General features: G+C 36.8%; 11 non-coding genes across 11 annotated transcripts; all 11 read right to left on the bottom strand.

The window, feature by feature from the left end:
• Positions 1 to 117: 117 nt before the first annotated feature.
• TRNAT-AGU (transfer RNA threonine (anticodon AGU)) lies at positions 118 to 191 on the bottom strand. The gene has a single exon. It is a non-coding gene; the product is annotated as a tRNA-Thr (tRNA).
• Positions 192 to 1,099: 908 nt separating this feature from the next.
• TRNAT-AGU (transfer RNA threonine (anticodon AGU)) lies at positions 1,100 to 1,173 on the bottom strand. Its single transcript has one exon. It is a non-coding gene; the product is annotated as a tRNA-Thr (tRNA).
• A 7,384-nt stretch (positions 1,174 to 8,557) lies between these two features.
• On the bottom strand, positions 8,558 to 8,631 carry TRNAT-AGU (transfer RNA threonine (anticodon AGU)). The gene has a single exon. It is a non-coding gene; the product is annotated as a tRNA-Thr (tRNA).
• Positions 8,632 to 9,539: 908 nt separating this feature from the next.
• On the bottom strand, positions 9,540 to 9,613 carry TRNAT-AGU (transfer RNA threonine (anticodon AGU)). Its single transcript has one exon. It is a non-coding gene; the product is annotated as a tRNA-Thr (tRNA).
• A 908-nt stretch (positions 9,614 to 10,521) lies between these two features.
• On the bottom strand, positions 10,522 to 10,595 carry TRNAT-AGU (transfer RNA threonine (anticodon AGU)). The gene has a single exon. It is a non-coding gene; the product is annotated as a tRNA-Thr (tRNA).
• Positions 10,596 to 11,503: 908 nt separating this feature from the next.
• TRNAS-ACU (transfer RNA serine (anticodon ACU)) lies at positions 11,504 to 11,577 on the bottom strand. The gene has a single exon. It is a non-coding gene; the product is annotated as a tRNA-Ser (tRNA).
• Positions 11,578 to 12,485: 908 nt separating this feature from the next.
• TRNAT-AGU (transfer RNA threonine (anticodon AGU)) lies at positions 12,486 to 12,559 on the bottom strand. Its single transcript has one exon. It is a non-coding gene; the product is annotated as a tRNA-Thr (tRNA).
• Positions 12,560 to 13,467: 908 nt separating this feature from the next.
• Positions 13,468 to 13,541, bottom strand: TRNAS-ACU (transfer RNA serine (anticodon ACU)). Its single transcript has one exon. It is a non-coding gene; the product is annotated as a tRNA-Ser (tRNA).
• A 908-nt stretch (positions 13,542 to 14,449) lies between these two features.
• Positions 14,450 to 14,523, bottom strand: TRNAT-AGU (transfer RNA threonine (anticodon AGU)). Its single transcript has one exon. It is a non-coding gene; the product is annotated as a tRNA-Thr (tRNA).
• A 908-nt stretch (positions 14,524 to 15,431) lies between these two features.
• TRNAT-AGU (transfer RNA threonine (anticodon AGU)) lies at positions 15,432 to 15,505 on the bottom strand. The gene has a single exon. It is a non-coding gene; the product is annotated as a tRNA-Thr (tRNA).
• Positions 15,506 to 16,413: 908 nt separating this feature from the next.
• On the bottom strand, positions 16,414 to 16,487 carry TRNAT-AGU (transfer RNA threonine (anticodon AGU)). Its single transcript has one exon. It is a non-coding gene; the product is annotated as a tRNA-Thr (tRNA).
• Between the last annotated feature and the right edge of the window lie 145 nt (positions 16,488 to 16,632).

The raw sequence follows: 16,632 nt of genomic DNA, 5'->3' as shown, positions 1-16,632 counted from the left end.
TACTAAACGCACTGCAATCAAGAGCGTTATGTTGAAGCAGAGTCATGGGTGCAACAGTCTTATTTCTGATGCAATACAGTAATTATCAAATGATGAGATAGAAATGTAGGCAAATAAAGGCACTGCTGAGATTTGAACTCAGGATCTCCTGTTTACTAGACAGGCGCTTTAACCAACTAAGCCACAGCACCACATGAAACCTTTGCTGCTTTGTAAGGGAAAGGAAATCTAAAAATACATTTCTTTGTTAAAGGCTCATAAGAGTCCTGATAAGACTAGTGTCTCATTAATTCTGTAAACAGCTGGTAAAATAGAGTGTAAAACTAAAAATGTCATTATCTCTTCTTTCTCATATAAGCCTCATATTCTCCTTTCTCAATTTGAAACATTTCACTCTCAGTCTTTTCATTCAACTCATTCCTGGCAAATATGTATTGAAACCTTGATATATCAATATCGGAAAAAGCCATGAGATTGAACAGATATTTGTGACATGAAGATGTATCTGGGAGGGTTGACCATGATGGCAGTAGTTAAGAAACATATGGTAAGTGGAAGTGGAAAACAGGTTTACAAAGCAAAGACATGCTTAAGAGTCAATTTATATTGAAGCTCTTTAATAAGTATGAGAAGACAATTCACATAATTAAAAGTTATTCATTTAAGAGTTAAACAGTTTCCTGCATTTTTATTTTATTTAAGTTTAAATTGAGTGTTAAGAGGTGTTCTGCAAGGATTAGATTGCCAAATATTTAATACGGTCAACTATCTATATATTGTGTGCTTCCCACATTGGTTAAATGCAGTCATCCTCGGGGCTTAGCCTTTTACTTCAATGCTTCGTACAGCAAAAAAAACAGCTGATATTGGAATGGCAAATAGAATATAGTCAAATGGAGAACTCTGACTGAAAATGATAAAAGCAAAATTAGCATTTATCTCAAAGCTTGCTTAAGAAACACGAAGCCATTTTTTCTGGAAATACTTAACGCACTGCAATCAAGAGCGTTATGTTGAAGCAGAGTCATGGGTGCAATAGTCTTATTTCTGATGCAATACAGTAATTATCAAATGATGAGATAGAAATGTAGGCAAATAAAGGCACTGCTGAGATTTGAACTCAGGATCTCCTGTTTACTAGACAGGCGCTTTAACCAACTAAGCCACAGCACCACATGAAACCTTTGCTGCTTTGTAAGGGAAAGGACAGCTAAAAATACATTTCTTTGTTAAAGGCTCATAAGAGTCCTGATAAGACTAGTGTCTCATTAATTCTGTAAACAGCTGGTAAAATAGAGTGTAAAACTAAAAATGTCATTATCTCTTCTTTCTCATATAAGCCTCATATTCTCCTTTCTCAATTTGAAACATTTCACTCTCAGTCTTTTCATTCAACTCATTCCTGGCAAATATGTATTGAAACCCTGATATATCAATATCGGAAAAAGCCATGAGATTGAACAGATATTTGTGACATGAAGATGTATCTGGGAGGGTTGACCATGATGGCAGTAGTTAAGAAACATATGGTAAGTGGAAGTGGAAAACAGGTTTACAAAGCAAAGACATGCTTAAGAGTCAATTTATATTGAAGCTCTTTAATAAGTATGAGAAGACAATTCACATAATTAAAAGTTATTCATTTAAGAGTTAAACAGTTTCCTGCATTTTTATTTTATTTAAGTGTAAATTGAGTGTTAAGAGGTGTTCTGCAAGGATTAGATTGCAAAATATTTAATGCGGTCAACTATCTATATATTGTGTGCTTCCCACATTGGTCAAATGCAGTCATCCTCGGGGCTTAGCCTTTTACTTCAATGCTTCGTACAGCAAGAAAAACAGCTGATGTTGGAATGGCAAATATAATATAGTCAAATGGAGAACTCTGACTGAAAATGATAAAAGCAAAATTAGCATTTATCTCAAAGCTTGCTTAAGAAACATGAAGCCATTTTTTCTGGAAATACTTAACGCACTGCAATCAAGAGCGTTATGTTGAAGCAGAGTCATGGGTGCAATAGTCTTATTTCTGATGCAATACAGTAATTATCAAATGAGGAGATAGAAATGTAGGCAAATAAGATTTGAACTCAGGATCTCCTGTTTACTAGACAGGCGCTTTAACCAACTAAGCCACAGCACCACATGAAACCTTTGCTGCTTTGTAAGGGAAAGGACAGCTAAAAATACATTTCTTTGTTAAAGGCTCATAAGAGTCCTGATAAGACTAGTGTCTCATTAATTCTGTAAACAGCTGGTAAAATAGAGTGTAAAACTAAAAATGTCATTATCTCTTCTTTCTCATATAAGCCTCATATTCTCCTTTCTCAATTTGAAACATTTCACTCTTAGTCTTTTCATTCAACTCATTCCTGGCAAATATGTATTGAAACCTTGATATATCAATATCGGAAAAAGCCATGAGATTGAACAGATATTTGTGACATGAAGATGTATCTGGGAGGGTTGACCATGATGGCAGTGGTTAAGAAACATATGGTAAGTGGAAGTGGAAAACAGGTTTACAAAGCAAAGACATGCTTAAGAGTAGGGATGTGCACCGGCGACTTTTGAGGTCTCGTGTTTTGTGTTTTGGATCCGGATTTTCGTTTTTTTAGGGGTTCGGATTTGTCTCGCAAAACACTTGACGAAAGGTCTCGGTTCGGATTTAAGGTTTTGGATTCGGATTTTTTTTGAAAAAAAACATAAAAAGTTTAAAAATCAAGTTTTTGGGCTTATTTTCACTCCTAGGCTATTATTAACCTCAATAACATTCAATAACAAGCATTTCCACTAATTTACAGTGTATTCTGAACACCTCACAATATAGTTATTAGTCCAAAACGTTGCAACAAGGTATCTTTCTGGACTGCGTAGAGGAGTGGGTCACCACAATATATATTAAAAACCCTGAACTTTTATGATTCGCACCAATAAATGTACCTGGACTGCGTAGAGGAGTGGGTCACCACAATATATATTAAAAACCCTGAACTTTTATGATTCGCACCAATAAATGTACCTGGACTGCGTAGAGGAGTGGGTCACCACAATATATATTAAAAACCCTGAACTTTTATGAATCGCACCAATAAATGTACCTGGACAGCGTAGAGGAGTGGGTCACCACAATATATATTAAAAACCCTGAACTTTTATGATTCGCACCAATAAATGTACCTGGACTGCCTAGAGGAGTGGGTCACCACAATATATATTAAAAACCCTGAACTTTTATGAATCGCACCAATAAATGTACCTGGACTGCGTAGAGGAGTGGGTCACCACAATATATTAAAAACCCTGAACTTTTATGAATCGCACCAATAAATGTACCTGGACTGCGTAGAGGAGTGGGTCACCACAATATATATAATAAGAAAACCATCAACTTGTTTGATTCGCACCAATAAATGTACCTGGACTGCGTAGAGGAGTGGGTCACCACAATATATTAAAAACCCTGAACTTTTATGAATCGCACCAATAAATGTACCTGGACTGCGTAGAGGAGTGGGTCACCACAATATATTAAAAACCCTGAACTTTTATGAATCGCACCAATAAATGTACCTGGACTGCGTAGAGGAGTGGGTCACCACAATATATTAAAAACCCTGAACTTTTATGAATCGCACCAATAAATGTACCTGGACTGCGTAGAGGAGTGGGTCACCACAATATATTAAAAACCCTGAACTTTTATGAATCGCACCAATAAATGTACCTGGACTGCGTAGAGGAGTGGGTCACCACAATATATATAATAAGAAAACCATCAACTTGTTTGATTCGCACCAATAAATGTACCTGGACTGCGTAGAGGAGTGGGTCACCACAATATATTAAAAACCCTGAACTTTTATGAATCGCACCAATAAATGTACCTGGACTGCGTAGAGGAGTGGGTCACCACAATATATATTAAAAACCCTGAACTTTTATGATTCGCACCAATAAATGTATCTGGACTGCGTAGAGGAGTGGGTCACCACAATATATATTAAAAACCCTGAACTTTTATGAATCGCACCAATAAATGTACCTGGACTGCGTAGAAGAGTGGGTCACCACAATATATTAAAAACCCTGAACTTTTATGAATCGCACCAATAAATGTACCTGGACTGCGTAGAGGAGTGGGTCACCACAATATATTAAAAACCCTGAACTTTTATGAATCGCACCAATAAATGTACCTGGACTGCGTAAAGGAGTGGGTCACCACAATATATATAATAAGAAAACCATCAACTTGTTTGATTCGCACCAATAAATGTACCTGGACTGCGTAGAGGAGTGAGTCACCACAATATATTAAAAACCCTGAACTTTTATGAATCGCACCAATAAATGTACCTGGACTGCGTAGAGGAGTGGGTCACCACAATATATTAAAAACCCTGAACTTTTATGAATCGCACCAATAAATGTACCTGGACTGCCTAGAGGAGTGGGCACTGGGCACCACAATAAAATATATAAAAAACCTTCAACAGGTCTGCATTACACTACACATACGGCTGCTCCTCCATCCTCTCCATCATATACATGTTGGAGTTTTAGCGTGTGACAACCTCTTGTTTTTGATAATGTCAGTGCATTTTGAATATTTTTCAATTTGCCCCACACCACTGAATGTACTTTATCTATGATACGCATCTATCTATCTTGACTGCGTAGTGTGGTGGCCCCGGTACACAATTTGGTACCGAGGCCACAATATAATTAAAAAACCCTCCACGTGTCAGAATTCCACCAAACAAGTATCTGGACTGCGTAGTGGGGTGGCCCCGGTACCCAATTTGATACCGGGGCCACAATACCTCCTCCAAACATGGTACAGACAATTCGTCATTGAGATCCCATCAAGTATGTTAAAGACAGACAGGGTCGAAGTGTTATTGGTTGACTTTGTAAACCAAAAAACTGTCCCTGTTGCACATAGTCGTGCAATGAAGACTGACTTTTTCATTTAAAGGCACCATCTTTCAAGTGTAGTGTTTGTAAGTCTAAGTCATATTATACTTTTGGTAAAATTGGTTTATTTTGTTCCTCTTTATGGTAACTACTAATAGAATTAAAGTATTAAATAGAAGCGGCAGTTCCTCTTTATGGTAATTAGTAATAGAATTAAAGTATGAAATAGAATTAAAGTATGAAATAGAATTAAAGTATTAAGTAGAATTAAAGTATGAAATAGAATTAAAGTATTAAATAGAATTAAAGTATTAAATAGAGTGGTATAGAGTTGTAGTGTGGTATAGATAGAGTGGTCCCCACAATATAATAATAAAACCCTCAACTGGTCTGAATTCCACCAAACAAGTATCTGGACTGCGTAGTGTGGTGGCCCCGGTACACAATTTGGTACCGAGGCCACAATATAATTAAAAAATTGGGCATCAACTGTCACCGTTGTTTAATATCTGATACACCTAAATATGGACTGCACAGTGGAGTGGCCCCGGTAGTAAATTTGGTGCCGGGGCCATAATACCTCCATCAACCCTCTAAATCCCACTCCACTGATGGCGGACACCGGGCGCACGTCTAACACCAACATTGCAGTTACAGCCGCAGTTATACGCTTTGCAATAGGGTGACTACTATCGTATTTTGTGGTCATGGCAAACGACTGTTGGACGGTCAATTGTTTTGTGAAAGACTTAGCGGTCTTACGACTTCCCCTCTGGGAAGATGACCGACTAACAGCAGCAACAGCAGCAGTGGCAGTAGTAGGCGTACCGCTGCAGGATTCCTCGGATGAATCCCGTATTGAGGAGGACTCAGTCTGGCTGCTGACTTGGGCTGCAGGACTGAATCTGATGGAGATTGTGGAGGAAGTTGACGAGGAGGGTGTTGCTGGTGTGTATCCAACTGGACCACGGGATTTAGGTGTCCCTGTACCGATGAGGATCCTAGCCCCAGTTCCTGAACTAACCACTGAACTATGAAGGTTATTCAGGTGACGTATAAGGGAGGATGTTCCTAGGTGGGCAAGATCCTTACCCCTGCTTATTTGAGCTTTACATAAGCTACATATGGCCATACATTGGTTGTCTGGATTTGGATAAAAATAACTCCAGGCCGAAGAGGTGCATTTTTTGGTCTTCTGACCAGGCATGACGATGGGCTTTTTCATCCCATGGACATCAGCTGTTTCCCCCCCTGGTGCCTCATTTACAATAACCACATCACCATCCTCATCATCAAGTTCCTCCACAGCGCCAGCTACATCATCAATAGCCTCCTCCCGAGCCACCTCTTCCCTTACAGTGATGGGAAGGTCAGGCTTGACAACCACCAACATCCTTGGACTCGCCTTGTGGATTTGTGATAATTTCTCTTTAGAAGGCAGAGTTGTTTGCTGTTTTGTTGCTGACAGCATAACTCTCTTCAATTTTTTGTAGGGGGGGGGAGGAGGAGGAGGGCTAAGATCCGTGGGTGAAGCTGAACCACTAGTCATGAACACGGGCCAGGGCCTAAGCCGTTCCTTGCCACTCCGTGTCGTAAATGGCATATTGGCAACTTTACGTTTCTCCTCAGATGATTTTAAGTTTCTCTTTTTGCTACTTTTTCTTAACTTGGGCTTTTTGGATTTTACATGCCCGGTACTACGAGATTGGGCATCGGGCTTGGAAGACGACGTTGATGGCATTTCATCGTCTATGTCATGACTAGTGGCAGCAGCTTCAGCATTAGGAGGAAGTGGGTCTTGATCTTTCCCTACTTTATCCTCCAAATTTTTGGTCTCCATTATATGTAGCACAAGATACTGCAGAATGTGTGAACTTGGTAATATTGCAGTACCAATGGACTTATACTGCTGTATTGGTTTTGCAAATTTGGTTATAATTATTATATTTTATTTTTTTTTTAAATTTTTTATTTTTTTTTACTTTTTTTTATTTTTTAAAAACTTGGGAATAATGGGGAAATAACTATGCCCTTAGAAGCACAGAGCACAGGACACAGCACCACTGGACTGAACAGGACACGGCACAGGACCCAGCAGCACTACGGAACTCAGCAGGACAGAGCACAGGACACAGCACCACTGGACTGATACTGCAGAATGTGTGAACTTGGTAATATTGCAGTACCAATGGACTTATACTGCTGGATTGGTTTTGCAAATTTGGTTATAATTATTATATATTTATTTATTTTTTTAAATTTTTTATTTTTTTTTACTTTTTTTTTATTTTTTAAAAACTTGGGAATAATGGGGAAATAACTATGCCCTTAGAAGCACAGAGCACAGGATACAGCACCACTGGACTGAACAGGACACGGCACAGGACCCAGCAGCACTACGGAACTCAGCAGGACAGAGCACAGGACACAGCACCACTGGACTGATACTGCAGAATGTGTAAACTTTGTAATATTGCAGTACCACTGGACTTTTACTGCTGAATGTGTGAACTTGGTAATATTGCAGTACCAATGGGCTTATACTGCAGGATTGGTTGTGCAAATTTTGTGGTAATTAAAAAAAATTAAAGTAGTTTTTGGTATTTTTTTAAAAAACTTTTTTTTATTTTTTTAAACACAGGGGAATATTGGGGAAATAACTATGCCCTTAGAAGCACAGAGCACAGGACACAGCACCACTGGACTGAACAGAACACAGCACAGGACCCAGCAGCACCACTGACCTCAGAAGGACAGAGCACAGCACACAGCACCACTGGACTGATACTGCAGAACACAGCACAGCACAGCACAGCACAGATCAGAACTAAACAGCACAGAACTAAACAGCACAGAACTAAACAGCACAGCACGAGATCTACCAGGACAGAGGACCACCTAACACACCCTCCCTCTACCCTGATCAATGCCCGAGTGAAGATGGCGGCGACTAGCGGGGAATTTATAGGATCCGAGTATCGCGAGATCTGACAACGGGATTATGAGTCAGAGCCTCAGTTTCACATTTGAATTTGGCGCCAATACCCGGATCTGTCTCGGTTCCGACTCGGATCCGCAACGTTCGGGTGGGCTCGGATTTCATAAATCCGAGTGCGCTCATCCCTACTTAAGAGTCAATTTATATTGAAGCTCTTTAATTAGTATGAGAAGACAATTCACATAATTAAAAGTTATTCATTTAAGAGTTAAACAGTTTCCTGCATTTTTATTTTATTTAAGTTTAAATTGAGTGTTAAGAGGTGTTCTGCAAGGATTAGATTGCCAAATATTTAATGCGGTCAACTATCTATATATTGTGTGCTTCCCACATTGGTCAAATGCAGTGATCCTCGGGGCTTAGCCTTTTACTTCAATGCTTCGTACAGCAAAAAAAACAGCTGATATTGGAATGGCAAATAGAATATAGTCAAATGGAGAACTCTGACTGAAAATGATAAAAGCAAAATTAGCATTTATCTCAAAGCTTGCTTAAGAAACATGAAGCCATTTTTTCTGGAAATACTTAACGCACTGCAATCAAGAGCGTTATGTTGAAGCAGAGTCATGGGTGCAACAGTCTTATTTCTGATGCAATACAGTAATTATCAAATGATGAGATAGAAATGTAGGCAAATAAAGGCACTGCTGAGATTTGAACTCAGGATCTCCTGTTTACTAGACAGGCGCTTTAACCAACTAAGCCACAGCACCACATGAAACCTTTGCTGCTTTGTAAGGGAAAGGAAATCTAAAAATACATTTCTTTGTTAAAGGCTCATAAGAGTCCTGATAAGACTAGTGTCTCATTAATTCTGTAAACAGCTGGTAAAATAGAGTGTAAAACTAAAAATGTCATTATCTCTTCTTTCTCATATAAGCCTCATATTCTCCTTTCTCAATTTGAAACATTTCACTCTCAGTCTTTTCATTCAACTCATTCCTGGCAAATATGTATTGAAACCCTGATATATCAATATCGGAAAAAGCTATGAGATTGAACAGATATTTGTGACATGAAGATGTATCTGGGAGGGTTGACCATGATGGCAGTAGTTAAGAAACATATGGTAAGTGGAAGTGGAAAACAGGTTTACAAAGCAAAAACATGCTTAAGAGTCAATTTATATTGAAGCTCTTTAATTAGTATGAGAAGACAATTCACATAATTAAAAGTTATTCATTTAAGAGTTAAACAGTTTCCTGCATTTTTATTTTATTTAAGTTTAAATTGAGTGTTAAGAGGTGTTCTGCAAGGATTAGATTGCCAAATATTTAAAACGGTCAACTATCTATATATTGTGTGCTTCCCACATTGGTCAAATGCAGTCATCCTCGGGGCTTAGCCTTTTACTTCAATGCTTCGTACAGCAAAAAAAACAGCTGATATTGGAATGGCAAATAGAATATAGTCAAATGGAGAACTCTGACTGAAAATGATAAAAGCAAAATTAGCATTTATCTCAAAGCTTGCTTAAGAAACACGAAGCCATTTTTTCTGGAAATACTTAACGCACTGCAATCAAGAGCGTTATGTTGAAGCAGAGTCATGGGTGCAATAGTCTTATTTCTGATGCAATACAGTAATTATCAAATGATGAGATAGAAATGTAGGCAAATAAAGGCACTGCTGAGATTTGAACTCAGGATCTCCTGTTTACTAGACAGGTGCTTTAACCAACTAAGCCACAGCACCACATGAAACCTTTGCTGCTTTGTAAGGGAAAGGACAGCTAAAAATACATTTCTTTGTTAAAGGCTCATAAGAGTCCTGATAAGACTAGTGTCTCATTAATTCTGTAAACAGCTGGTAAAATAGAGTGTAAAACTAAAAATGTCATTATCTCTTCTTTCTCATATAAGCCTCATATTCTCCTTTCTCAATTTGAAACATTTCACTCTCAGTCTTTTCATTCAACTCATTCCTGGCAAATATGTATTGAAACCCTGATATATCAATATCGGAAAAAGCTATGAGATTGAACAGATATTTGTGACATGAAGATGTATCTGGGAGGGTTGACCATGATGGCAGTAGTTAAGAAACATATGGTAAGTGGAAGTGGAAAACAGGTTTACAAAGCAAAAACATGCTTAAGAGTCAATTTATATTGAAGCTCTTTAATTAGTATGAGAAGACAATTCACATAATTAAAAGTTATTCATTTAAGAGTTAAACAGTTTCCTGCATTTTTATTTTATTTAAGTTTAAATTGAGAGTTAAGAGGTGTTCTGCAAGGATTAGATTGCCAAATATTTAATACGGTCAACTATCTATATATTGTGTGCTTCCCACATTGGTCAAATGCAGTCATCCTCGGGGCTTAGCCTTTTACTTCAATGCTTCGTACAGCAAAAAAAACAGCTGATATTGGAATGGCAAATAGAATATAGTCAAATGGAGAACTCTGACTGAAAATGATAAAAGCAAAATTAGCATTTATCTCAAAGCTTGCTTAAGAAACACGAAGCCATTTTTTCTGGAAATACTTAACGCACTGCAATCAAGAGCGTTATGTTGAAGCAGAGTCATGGGTGCAACAGTCTTATTTCTGATGCAATACAGTAATTATCAAATGATGAGATAGAAAAGTAGGCAAATAAAGGCACTGCTGAGATTTGAACTCAGGATCTCCTGTTTACTAGACAGGCGCTTTAACCAACTAAGCCACAGCACCACATGAAGCCTTTGCTGCTTTGTAAGGGAAAGGAAATCTAAAAATACATTTCTTTGTTAAAGGCTCATAAGAGTCCTGATAAGACTAGTGTCTCATTAATTCTGTAAACAGCTGGTAAAATAGAGTGTAAAACTAAAAATGTCATTATCTCTTCTTTCTCATATAAGCCTCATATTCTCCTTTCTCAATTTGAAACATTTCACTCTCAGTCTTTTCATTCAACTCATTCCTGGCAAATATGTATTGAAACCCTGATATATCAATATCGGAAAAAGCCATGAGATTGAACAGATATTTGTGACATGAAGATGTATCTGGGAGGGTTGACCATGATGGCAGTGGTTAAGAAACATATGGTAAGTGGAAGTGGAAAACAGGTTTACAAAGCAAAGACATGCTTAAGAGTCAATTTATATTGAAGCTCTTTAATTAGTATGAGAAGACAATTCACATAATTAAAAGTTATTCATTTAAGAGTTAAACAGTTTCCTGCATTTTTATTTTATTTAAGTTTAAATTGAGTGTTAAGAGGTGTTCTGCAAGGATTAGATTGCCAAATATTTAATACGGTCAACTATCTATATATTGTGTGCTTCCCACATTGGTCAAATGCAGTCATCCTCGGGGCTTAGCCTTTTACTTCAATGCTTCGTACAGCAAAAAAAACAGCTGATATTGGAATGGCAAATAGAATATAGTCAAATGGAGAACTCTGACTGAAAATGATAAAAGCAAAATTAGCATTTATCTCTAAGCTTGCTTAAGAAACACGAAGCCATTTTTTCTGGAAATACTTAACGCACTGCAATCAAGAGCGTTATGTTGAAGCAGAGTCATGGGTGCAATAGTCTTATTTCTGATGCAATACAGTAATTATCAAATGATGAGATAGAAATGTAGGCAAATAAAGGCACTGCTGAGATTTGAACGCAGGATCTCCTGTTTAGTAGACAGGCGCTTTAACCAACTAAGCCACAGCACCACATGAAACCTTTGCTGCTTTGTAAGGGAAAGGACAGCTAAAAATACATTTCTTTGTTAAAGGCTCATAAGAGTCCTGATAAGACTAGTGTCTCATTAATTCTGTAAACAGCTGGTAAAATAGAGTGTAAAACTAAAAATGTCATTATCTCTTCTTTCTCATATAAGCCTCATATTCTCGTTTCTCAATTTGAAACATTTCACTCTCAGTCTTTTCATTCAACTCATTCCTGGCAAATATGTATTGAAACCCTGATATATCAATATCGGAAAAAGCTATGAGATTGAACAGATATTTGTGACATGAAGATGTATCTGGGAGGGTTGACCATGATGGCAGTAGTTAAGAAACATATGGTAAGTGGAAGTGGAAAACAGGTTTACAAAGCAAAAACATGCTTAAGAGTCAATTTATATTGAAGCTCTTTAATAAGTATGAGAAGACAATTCACATAATTAAAAGTTATTCATTTAAGAGTTAAACAGTTTCCTGCATTTTTATTTTATTTAAGTGTAAATTGAGTTTTAAGAGGTGTTCTGCAAGGATTAGATTGCCAAATATTTAATGCAGTCAACTATCTATATATTGTGTGCTTCCCACATTGGTCAAATGCAGTCATCCTCGGGGCTTAGCCTTTTACTTCAATGCTTCGTACAGCAAAAAAAACAGCTGATATTGGAATGGCAAATAGAATATAGTCAAATGGAGAACTCTGACTGAAAATGATAAAAGCAAAATTAGCATTTATCTCAAAGCTTGCTTAAGAAACATGAAGCCATTTTTTCTGGAAATACTTAACGCACTGCAATCAAGAGCGTTATGTTGAAGCAGAGTCATGGGTGCAACAGTCTTATTTCTGATGCAATACAGTAATTATCAAATGATGAGATAGAAATGTAGGCAAATAAAGGCACTGCTGAGATTTGAACTCAGGATCTCCTGTTTACTAGACAGGCGCTTTAACCAACTAAGCCACAGCACCACATGAAACCTTTGCTGCTTTGTAAGGGAAAGGAAATCTAAAAATACATTTCTTTGTTAAAGGCTCATAAGAGTCCTGATAAGACTAGTGTCTCATTAATTCTGTAAACAGCTGGTAAAATAGAGTGTAAAACTAAAAATGTCATTATCTCTTCTTTCTCATATAAGCCTCATATTCTCCTTTCTCAATTTGAAACATTTCACTCTCAGTCTTTTCATTCAACTCATTCCTGGCAAATATGTATTGAAACCCTGATATATCAATATCGGAAAAAGCCATGAGATTGAACAGATATTTGTGACATGAAGATGTATCTGGGAGGGTTGACCATGATGGCAGTAGTTAAGAAACATATGGTAAGTGGAAGTGGAAAACAGGTTTACAAAGCAAAGACATGCTTAAGAGTCAATTTATATTGAAGCTCTTTAATTAGTATGAGAAGACAATTCACATAATTAAAAGTTATTCATTTAAGAGTTAAACAGTTTCCTGCATTTTTATTTTATTTAAGTTTAAATTGAGTGTTAAGAGGTGTTCTGCAAGGATTAGATTGCCAAATATTTAATACGGTCAACTATCTATATATTGTGTGCTTCCCACATTGGTCAAATGCAGTCATCCTCGGGGCTTAGCCTTTTACTTCAATGCTTCGTACAGCAAAAAAAACAGCTGATATTGGAATGGCAAATAGAATATAGTCAAATGGAGAACTCTGACTGAAAATGATAAAAGCAAAATTAGCATTTATCTCTAAGCTTGCTTAAGAAACACGAAGCCATTTTTTCTGGAAATACTTAACGCACTGCAATCAAGAGCGTTATGTTGAAGCAGAGTCATGGGTGCAATAGTCTTATTTCTGATGCAATACAGTAATTATCAAATGATGAGATAGAAATGTAGGCAAATAAAGGCACTGCTGAGATTTGAACGCAGGATCTCCTGTTTAGTAGACAGGCGCTTTAACCAACTAAGCCACAGCACCACATGAAACCTTTGCTGCTTTGTAAGGAAAAGGACAGCTAAAAATACATTTCTTTGTTAAAGGCTCATAAGAGTCCTGATAAGACTAGTGTCTTATTAATTCTGTAAACAGCTGGTAAAATAGAGTGTAAAACTAAAAATGTCATTATCTCTTCTTTCTCATATAAGCCTCATATTCTCGTTTCTCAATTTGAAACATTTCACTCTCAGTCTTTTCATTCAACTCATTCCTGGCAAATATGTATTGAAACCCTGATATATCAATATCGGAAAAAGCTATGAGATTGAACAGATATTTGTGACATGAAGATGTATCTGGGAGGGTTGACCATGATGGCAGTAGTTAAGAAACATATGGTAAGTGGAAGTGGAAAACAGGTTTACAAAGCAAAAACATGCTTAAGAGTCAATTTATATTGAAGCTCTTTAATAAGTATGAGAAGACAATTCACATAATTAAAAGTTATTCATTTAAGAGTTAAACAGTTTCCTGCATTTTTATTTTATTTAAGTGTAAATTGAGTTTTAAGAGGTGTTCTGCAAGGATTAGATTGCCAAATATTTAATGCAGTCAACTATCTATATATTGTGTGCTTCCCACATTGGTCAAATGCAGTCATCCTCGGGGCTTAGCCTTTTACTTCAATGCTTCGTACAGCAAAAAAAACAGCTGATATTGGAATGGCAAATAGAATATAGTCAAATGGAGAACTCTGACTGAAAATGATAAAAGCAAAATTAGCATTTATCTCAAAGCTTGCTTAAGAAACATGAAGCCATTTTTTCTGGAAATACTTAACGCACTGCAATCAAGAGCGTTATGTTGAAGCAGAGTCATGGGTGCAACAGTCTTATTTCTGATGCAATACAGTAATTATCAAATGATGAGATAGAAATGTAGGCAAATAAAGGCACTGCTGAGATTTGAACTCAGGATCTCCTGTTTACTAGACAGGCGCTTTAACCAACTAAGCCACAGCACCACATGAAACCTTTGCTGCTTTGTAAGGGAAAGGAAATCTAAAAATACATTTCTTTGTTAAAGGCTCATAAGAGTCCTGATAAGACTAGTGTCTCATTAATTCTGTAAACAGCTGGTAAAATAGAGTGTAAAACTAAAAATGTCATTATCTCTTCTTTCTCATATAAGCCTCATATTCTCCTTTCTCAATTTGAAACATTTCACTCTCAGTCTTTTCATTCAACTCATTCCTGGCAAATATGTATTGAAACCCTGATATATCAATATCGGAAAAAGCCATGAGATTGAACAGATATTTGTGACATGAAGATGTATCTGGGAGGGTTGACCATGATGGCAGTAGTTAAGAAACATATGGTAAGTGGAAGTGGAAAACAGGTTTACAAAGCAAAGACATGCTTAAGAGTCAATTTATATTGAAGCTCTTTAATTAGTATGAGAAGACAATTCACATAATTAAAAGTTATTCATTTAAGAGTTAAACAGTTTCCTGCATTTTTATTTTATTTAAGTTTAAATTGAGTGTTAAGAGGTGTTCTGCAAGGATTAGATTGCCAAATATTTAATACGGTCAACTATCTATATATTGTGTGCTTCCCACATTGGTCAAATGCAGTCATCCTCGGGGCTTAGCCTTTTACTTCAATGCTCCGTACAGCAAAAAAAACAGCTGATATTGGAATGGCAAATAGAATATAGTCAAATGGAGAACTCTGACTGAAAATGATAAAAGCAAAATTAGCATTTATCTCAAAGCTTGCTTAAGAAACATGAAGCCATTTTTTCTGGAAATACTTAACGCACTGCAATCAAGAGCGTTATGTTGAAGCAGAGTCATGGGTGCAACAGTCTTATTTCTGATGCAATACAGTAATTATCAAATGATGAGATAGAAAAGTAGGCAAATAAAGGCACTGCTGAGATTTGAACTCAGGATCTCCTGTTTACTAGACAGGCGCTTTAACCAACTAAGCCACAGCACCACATGAAACCTTTGCTGCTTTGTAAGGGAAAGGAAATCTAAAAATACATTTCTTTGTTAAAGGCTCATAAGAGTCCTGATAAGACTAGTGTCTCATTAATTCTGTAAACAGCTGGTAAAATAGAGTGTAAAACTAAAAATGTCATTATCTCTTCTTTCTCATATAAGCCTCATATTCTCCTTTCTCAATTTGAAACATTTCACTCTCAGTCTTTTCATTCAACTCATTCCTGGCAAATATGTATTGAAACCCTGATATATCAATATCGGAAAAAGCCATGAGATTGAACAGATATTTGTGACATGAAGATGTATCTGGGAGGGTTGACCATGATGGCAGTGGTTAAGAAACATATGGTAAGTGGAAGTGGAAAACAGGTTTACAAAGCAAAGACATGCTTAAGAGTCAATTTATATTGAAGCTCTTTAATTAGTATGAGAAGACAATTCACATAATTAAAAGTTATTCATTTAAGAGTTAAACAGTTTCCTGCATTTTTATTTTATTTAAGTTTAAATTGAGTGTTAAGAGGTGTTCTGCAAGGATTAGATTGCCAAATATTTAATACGGTCAACTATCTATATATTGTGTGCTTCCCACATTGGTCAAATGCAGTCATCCTCGGGGCTTAGCCTTTTACTTCAATGCTTCGTACAGCAAAAAAAACAGCTGATATTGGAATGGCAAATAGAATATAGTCAAATGGAGAACTCTGACTGAAAATGATAAAAGCAAAATTAGCATTTATCTCTAAGCTTGCTTAAGAAACACGAAGCCATTTTTTCTGGAAATACTTAACGCACTGCAATCAAGAGCGTTATGTTGAAGCAGAGTCATGGGTGCAATAGTCTTATTTCTGATGCAATACAGTAATTATCAAATGATGAGATAGAAATGTAGGCAAATAAAGGCATTGCTGAGATTTGAACGCAGGATCTCCTGTTTACTAGACAGGCGCTTTAACCAACTAAGCCACAGCACCACATGAAACCTTTGCTGCTTTGTAAGGGAAAGGAAATCTAAAAATACATTTCTTTGTTAAAGGCTCATAAGAGTCCTGATAAGACTAGTGTCTCATTAATTCTGTAAACAGCTGGTAAAATAGAGTGTAAAACTAAAAATGTCAT

This window comes from Mixophyes fleayi, chromosome 10, assembly GCF_038048845.1.
Source record: "Mixophyes fleayi isolate aMixFle1 chromosome 10, aMixFle1.hap1, whole genome shotgun sequence".
NCBI lineage: Eukaryota > Metazoa > Chordata > Amphibia > Anura > Limnodynastidae > Mixophyes > Mixophyes fleayi.
Note: the sequence above shows the minus strand (reverse complement) of the source record. Positions and strands in the feature narration are given on the sequence as shown.